Below are 6,926 nucleotides of genomic sequence, written 5' to 3' on the forward strand. Positions count from 1 at the left end.
CTGACTTCTATCACTGTATTTCATCTATTTTTGAACTTCAGATAAATAGGACAGCACAGTCTCTTTTGCATCAGGTTTCTTTCAGTCATATTATGTCTCTGAATTCATCCATATTGTTGTGCATGGCTGAAGATGGTTCCTTTTCACGGTTGTATAGTATTCCACTCCAGGGCCATGCCCATAGTCCAATTTATTTACCCATTCTGTACTCAAATATTTATATTTGAGTTAAAGCAAGTCAATCTTCTCCAAATATTCTTATGTATGTCTTTTGCTGTACATAAATAAGCACTCATGTTTGGGGTGAGTGTGCATTTAGGAGTAGAATTTTTGGTTCAGGGAGTAGACATATTTTCAGTTTTATCAGATACTGCCAGGCAGTTTTCTAAAGTGAGGGTACAGCAATGTGTGACGGTCACAGTTGTTCTACAACCTTACCAGTGTTCGTAACCAACGGTTTTTTAATTTGAAGTCATTCTGGTGAGCGTGTGGTGGGAGCACATGCCATAAATATTGAACCTAGTGCGTAAGAGGGTGGCAAAGGAAAATCCTGAATGCATTGTGTTTACGACCTTTAGGGACATTTGTGGCTCAGGCTCTCTTCCCGTCCCCACCTTTGCACTTCAGATTTTGGCAATCACAGGAAGGGAGATGAGGCAGAGAGAAGGCATCGTTAAAAAGACTGAAGAAGGAAACGGAGCGAGCAGAGCTAAAGTCACCCCCACTCCTTGGGTCAGGCTCCTCTTTGAGGGAACAGATAAAAGGTCAGACCTCCCCGATGGACAGAAACCCCTGCTGCAACCTGTGTGATGGCAGCTGCCCTGTGCCCCCGTCCTGAACGCCCGGCATTTAAAGCAGCAGCCATCTGGCCGGGGGTGTAGCCCAGGGATAGAGTGCGTGCTTAGCATGCAGAGGACCTGGGTCCCCCTAACACCACCGCCACCACCAACAGTAACGAAGCAACGTCCTCCTGGCAGGACACCGGCTTCAGCTTGATCATTGCCAACTGAGGTGTCTCCCGGCGTGGGAAGGTCATCTGCATGTGCCCAAGAGACTACAGTGGCCTCTCTACACGCCTTGAGCCAGGGCGGTCACCTGAACCCCAGCAAGCACGCATATCACACATTTCCACCAGCATGCTCAGAGCGTCTTACGAATTCTGCTATGACAGACCGGGATTCTGGAAATCTTTCTTCCAACGGTTGCATCCTCATCCGAACTTAAATCTCTCCCAACCCCAGTTGACTCGGCAGGAGCCGCGAGCACTTACCTTGGGCCCAGCTACTGCAGACAGGCCTGATGCTTCAAAAACATGCTTTAAATTTTTCGAGTAACAGTATTTTGGGGGGAAAATTTTTCAATAAACCAGAGTATTTGGAGGTGTGAGATGGCTGGAATTCTTATGGAATGGAGTGATTTGTCACTGAGAAATGACATGTGAGAGAGAATAATTAGAATAATAACTATTTAGTTTCTGATCTAACTCACATATACAAATAGGCATTCATATGCAAAATTGCACATACATACATACCACACATACATGCCTACGTGGATGTACACTCTCTTTCATTTCTGACCTGATACTTCATATACCGACGATGGTGGATTGCTACCTAAGAAACATGTGAGTTGAGACCACTGCAAGTTGGTATGAATCTACATCATGCCAACCACAGAAACGAAATCATGTACCCCATTTGTGTACAATGAATCAAAATGCAGTCTAAAAAAAAAAAAATCTAACCACCTGTCATCCCAGCAGTTCGGGAGGCTGAGGCAGGAGGATGGTGAGTTCAAAGCCAGCCTCAGCAACTTGGTGAGGCCCTGAGCAACTCAGTGAGACCTGTCTCTAAATAAAATACAAAATAGGGCTGAGGAGGTGGCTCCGTGGTCGAGTGCCCCTGGGTTCAATCCCCGGAGCTTAGCGGCTCAGCGCGGGCAACCTGCGGTCCTTTTCCCCGGTGACCGCATGACTGTGGTGGCCGAGGCTGCTCCGCATCAGGACCAGGGCTCACTTTGTGCCTCGGGCAGCCAAGATCAAGATGCAAATCGTGCAGCAGAGTTTCTGTCACATGAGTTTCAAGTTGCAAAATCCTCAAGCTGAAACTGTCAGGGGTCTATGTCTGTGTGACCGCGCGCAGTGACGCGCCCGAATCCCCGCGGTGCATGCTCGTGCACTCGCAGACCTGCACACGCATGGACACGCGCTCGTGCGCACAGGTGTGCGCGATTAGGAAACTGGCCTTCCACTCTGGGCCGCAGCGGCTGCACGCCAGCTGCCGGGCGTTCCAATCTGCTGTCCTCTGGGACCTGGGAACGACAATGGCTCCCGCTTGGGGCTCCATGTGCGTCATCCAGGACCGTGCGAGTCGGGCTCTGCGTCCACGTCCAGCACGTGACCACGCCCGCTGTGTGCACCAGCTTCGTTGGGGTGCAGAGTGACGCCCCCTGTCCCCTCCAGGCGGCCCCGCGGGAAGTGGGTCGGGGGCCTTCTGGCGGGGTGTGGCTTTGAACTCGCAACCCTGCAGCCCAAGGGACGGTCCAGGGTCTTGGTGGCCTTGGAGGCCTGGCCGCCTCTGCTTTCCTTGGGGGCTTTTCGGCACCTGGTTTCTAGCAGACCAGAGGAAGGTGGGAAGAGAGAGTCCCTGAGGAGAGAAAGAACCTTCTCGAATGCGCTCCTGTTTTCCTCCTTCCCGTGGATGCGACCTCAGGGGCCCGACCGCAGCTGCTTCCCAGCACGCTGGGGACTGCCATGAAATGGTAGGTTATCAGTAAATAACGAGCCCTTCGCTCTTCTTCAGAAGTCGCCAGGCCCCTGCGGTATCGTCCAGGCCTTCTTGTGACCTCCTTCTGACCTCCGTGTTTACAGAGAGTGAGAGAAAACTTCCCAGGCCGACCGGTCCCGTGGGGCCAGGGCCCGCGGTCTTACTTCATCCGGGGCTGACGTTCACAGGGACTCTGTCACTTTCTCTGACCTTCAGGAATCACACAGGAGACGTATAAAGAAATCACGGAGTAACGGAGGAGCTCTTCATACTTAAAATGTGCAGAATGGGAATAACCTAAATGTCCAGCGTGTGGGGATGAGTTGAAATAATATGCTATGCTTATAAGGAATATTGTGCCGGCTTTAAAAACAATATGTGGCATCTGACAAAATCTTCCTGTGTATATGAATATGTATATGAATACACCACAGTGAATCCCACCTTTGTGTACATACACAAGAACGGGGTCCTAATTAGAATGAGATAGAGTCCATACTTGTAGAATTGTATCAAAATGGAGTCCACTGTCACATATAACTAAATAGAACCAATAAAGAATTTAAACAGTTTGCAGATCTCTCCTACTGACCTGGGAAGACAAATATAATATTTTAAGTAAAAATCCTGGTCAGAAGATGGGAGAGTATATTTACTGTTATTATAAAAGCTTGTACGTATGCAAATCAAAACTACACAGAGATTTCATCTCACTCCAGTCAGAGTGGCCGTTATCAAGAGTACAAATAATGATGATTTATAATAATAGATGCTGGCGAGGAGGTGGGCACATTAGCAAGTTAATAATTAGCAAAGCAGTACAACCACTCTGGAAAGCAGTTTGGAGATTGCTCAAGAAAGTAGGACGTAAACCACCACGGGACCCAGCTATTCTGCTCCTCCATGTATGTTCATCCCAAGGAGCTAAAATCAGCACGGTAGAGCGATATAGCCGCGTCAGTGTTCAGAGCAGCTCACCTCACAATAACCAAGTCACGGAACCAGTCCAGGTGCCTAGCGATCAATGAATGGATCAAGAAAATGTCTCACACACACACACAATGGAGTGTCACTCAGTCATAGAGAAGAATGAAATGGCATTTGCTAGTAAATGGATGGAACCATCCTGCTAAGGGAAATAAGCCAGGCTCAGAAAGTCGAGGGTCACGTGTTCTCTGTCCTGTGTGGAAGTTATAGCAAAGGAGGGAGAAGAAGAGGAAGTCAGATGTCACAAAGACAGAGGGAAGGAGGGTGCAGAGGAGATGGAGGGGCGGAGGAGGAATGGGAAAGGGCAGACTTGCAGAACGAACCTGACAACATCATGCTAGGTGCATACACAAGTGTGTGTGTGTGTGTGTGTGTGTGCACGTGTGTGGTATGGGGGTTGAACTCGGGCGCCTAACCACTGTGCCCCATCCCCAGCCCTTTTTATTTTGAGACAAGTTCTAAGTTGCTCAGGGCCTTGCTAAGTTGCTGAGGCTGGCCTCCAACTTGAGATCCTCCTGCCTCAGCCTCCACGCCCACCATTGAGGAAGAACAGAGTAAGAGCCCGGTAGTGCCTCCTTATTTACAGGGGACGCTCCAGGACCCCCAGAGGATGCTGAAGCCCGTGGATGCTGTCTTTCCTCTACACACCTGCCTCGGATAATGTTCAGTTTACAGATTAGGCGCAGTAAGTCACCAACAACCGCGACTGTCGTGAGAGTGGTGTGAACGTGGCCTCTCTCCCTGTCTGCCTCACGGAATGGGAACTTCCACATCGTATTTCCAGATGGCGGTGGAGTGTGGTACCTGCCTTGGTGGAGCGGGAAGTTCGGAGTCGGAGCGGGGCTGCTCCTTCTCATCCACAGGAGTGAAGGTTCCTTCCATGCCAGGGATGGAACCCAGGGCCTCGCGGGCCAGGCGGGCTTCTAGCCGGCAGCCCTCCGTCCTCTGGCTGTTTCTGGCCCCGGGTCCTCTGCCGACCTGGCCTCCAAGCTGGAGGAGATGTGAAGTTTTGGAATGAAGGGAGGAGCAAGGGTCCTGGGGCCCCGGGAAGGACGGCAGACACAACTAACTCGACAGGCAGAGCTGTGAGTTGGCCGAGTGGTGTTATTGTCCCCGGGTGTCCTGTGAGTCCCCCATCCCACCTATAAGCAGGGACGCAGAGGCCTGGAGAGGTGGCGCGGCCCGGCCGAGGCCTTCCGTCCTAGAGGCCTGCGGCTGGTATTCTTGGTCCCCCTCCAGGCCTCCAGAACCAGCCTCATTCCACCCAGAAAATGAGCCTGGGTTTATCCTCCACCGGGGACCCAGCGAGGCCGCGGCAACCAGGGCCTCGTGCGGGGCAGCCTCGGGTGGTGGAGAGGCCGGGGGTGCGGAAGGGGTCGGCCTTCTCTCATAGCGGGGCAGAGGGGCGCGAGGGGGCCAGGCCTGCCAGCACCGTGTGCCACGGGCCTCATTTCCTTTCAAATAATTCTCTCAAGCTGTATAAACTTTCTGCCTGAAAAATAAATGACTCTCCCTTAAAATAAACATTTACGCCATCCGTCCGCCCGGGTCCAGCGCCGGGAATGAGGCTGCCCCTCGGAGGCCAGAAGCTTCCCCCCAAAGCCTGCAACCTTGTGCTTCCCGGAGCCTCGACGGCCACTGTTCTTCCGCCTCCACCCCCCGGGGACCTTCCGTCTCCATGCCCCTGAGTGTGTTGCAGGGGGTCCCCGTGGAAGGAGGGCCGCGTCCGGGGACTCCCACAGCAAGCCAGGATGGCGCTTGAACGCAGAAACCCAGAGCGAGGTGGGCGGCTCCTTCCCCCAGTGGCAGCTGGTGAGACACCCATGAAGCAAGAGCCACCTGCGAATGTCACCTGCTTCTTCAGTGTCAATAGCGGGGCCTCCGTGGCAGGAGCTGGGCAGCAGAGCCTCGTGGTCAAGGGCAGTTGGAAAGCTGAAATCACCCCGTCCATCTCACCAGGGTGGCCTGGCTCCCATGGCAACCTTCGCTGAGGTCTCGCGCTGGGACAGTTCCTTCTCCCGGGCAGAGCGTCCCTGTGCTGGCCTCTCGTGTGCTCTGGAGCAGGAGGTGACTTTGGGTGGACACTTGTTATCCCTTCACAGAAGGGAGAAATGAAACCCCAGGGGCCCACCTGGATGGAAGGATTGGCATGACCCCAAGACCCCTTCTGAAGTAGAAGTTTGAGGACAGTGTCTCCTTACCCAGCTCACGTGCAGGGTCCTTGAACTTAGGACGACTTCCATGTGCATTATTTATTCATTTGCTTATTCCACATGCATATATGGTGTGCTTTCTACGTTCCAAGTAATGAATTCATTGTTCATCTTTCTAGTTTTTTCTCCTGTCCCTCCCTCCCTTCCTTCCTTCCTCCTGTCCTCCCTCCTTCTCTCCCTCTTTCCCTCCCTCTTCTCCTTCCTAATTTGTCTTCTTCTTTCTCTTCCTATTCCTCTTCTTCTTCCTCTTCCTATTCCTCTTCTTCTTCCTCTTCCTATTCCTCTTCTTCTTCCTCTTCCTATTCCTCTTCTTCTTTCTCTTCCTATTCCTCTTCTTCTTCCTCTTCCTATTCCTCTTCTTCTTCCTCTTCCTCTTCCTCTTCTTCTCCTCCTCCTTCTTTTGTACTGAGGATTGCACCCAAGGGCACTTAACCACTGAGCCACACCCCAGCCCTATTGATTTTTTATTTTGAGACAGGGTCTTGCTGAGTTGCTGAGGCTGACTTTGAACTTTGAACTCACAAACCCCCTGCCTCAGCCTCCCGAGCCGCTGGGATTACAGGTGTGTGCCACGGCACCCAAATAATCCCAGTGTTTTTAACCCCATCTGTGTGACTTTCAAAATCTTCCTTAGAAATTCTAAGATGTGGGCTGGGGAGATAGCTCAGTTGGTAGAGTGTGTGCCTTGCAAGCACAAGGCCCTGGGTTCAATCCCCAGCACTGCAAAAAAAAAAAAAAAAAAAAAAAGAAAAGAAAGAAAAGAAAAAGAAATTCTAAGATGTGTAACCCAAGTCCTTTCTGTCCCCACCAGTGAGTGGCCCTGATAGTTTGAATTTCCCGAGAAGCAGATTTGAAGACAAGGATTCAAAGGGTCAATGCTGATGAGGGGCAGTGTCAAGAAATGCCAAGAAGATGGAAGAGTAGCCCCAGGAAGGTCAGTGAATGAGGCCCCTGGGGT

General features: G+C 51.6%; 1 non-coding gene across 1 annotated transcript; it reads left to right on the forward strand.

The window, feature by feature from the left end:
- Window positions 1–6,620: 6,620 nt before the first annotated feature.
- Trnaa-ugc (transfer RNA alanine (anticodon UGC)) lies at window positions 6,621–6,696 on the forward strand. The gene has a single exon. It is a non-coding gene; the product is annotated as a tRNA-Ala (tRNA).
- Window positions 6,697–6,926: the final 230 nt, after the last annotated feature.

Source organism: Sciurus carolinensis, chromosome 8 (genome assembly GCF_902686445.1).
Source record: "Sciurus carolinensis chromosome 8, mSciCar1.2, whole genome shotgun sequence".
Classification (NCBI taxonomy): domain Eukaryota; kingdom Metazoa; phylum Chordata; class Mammalia; order Rodentia; family Sciuridae; genus Sciurus; species Sciurus carolinensis.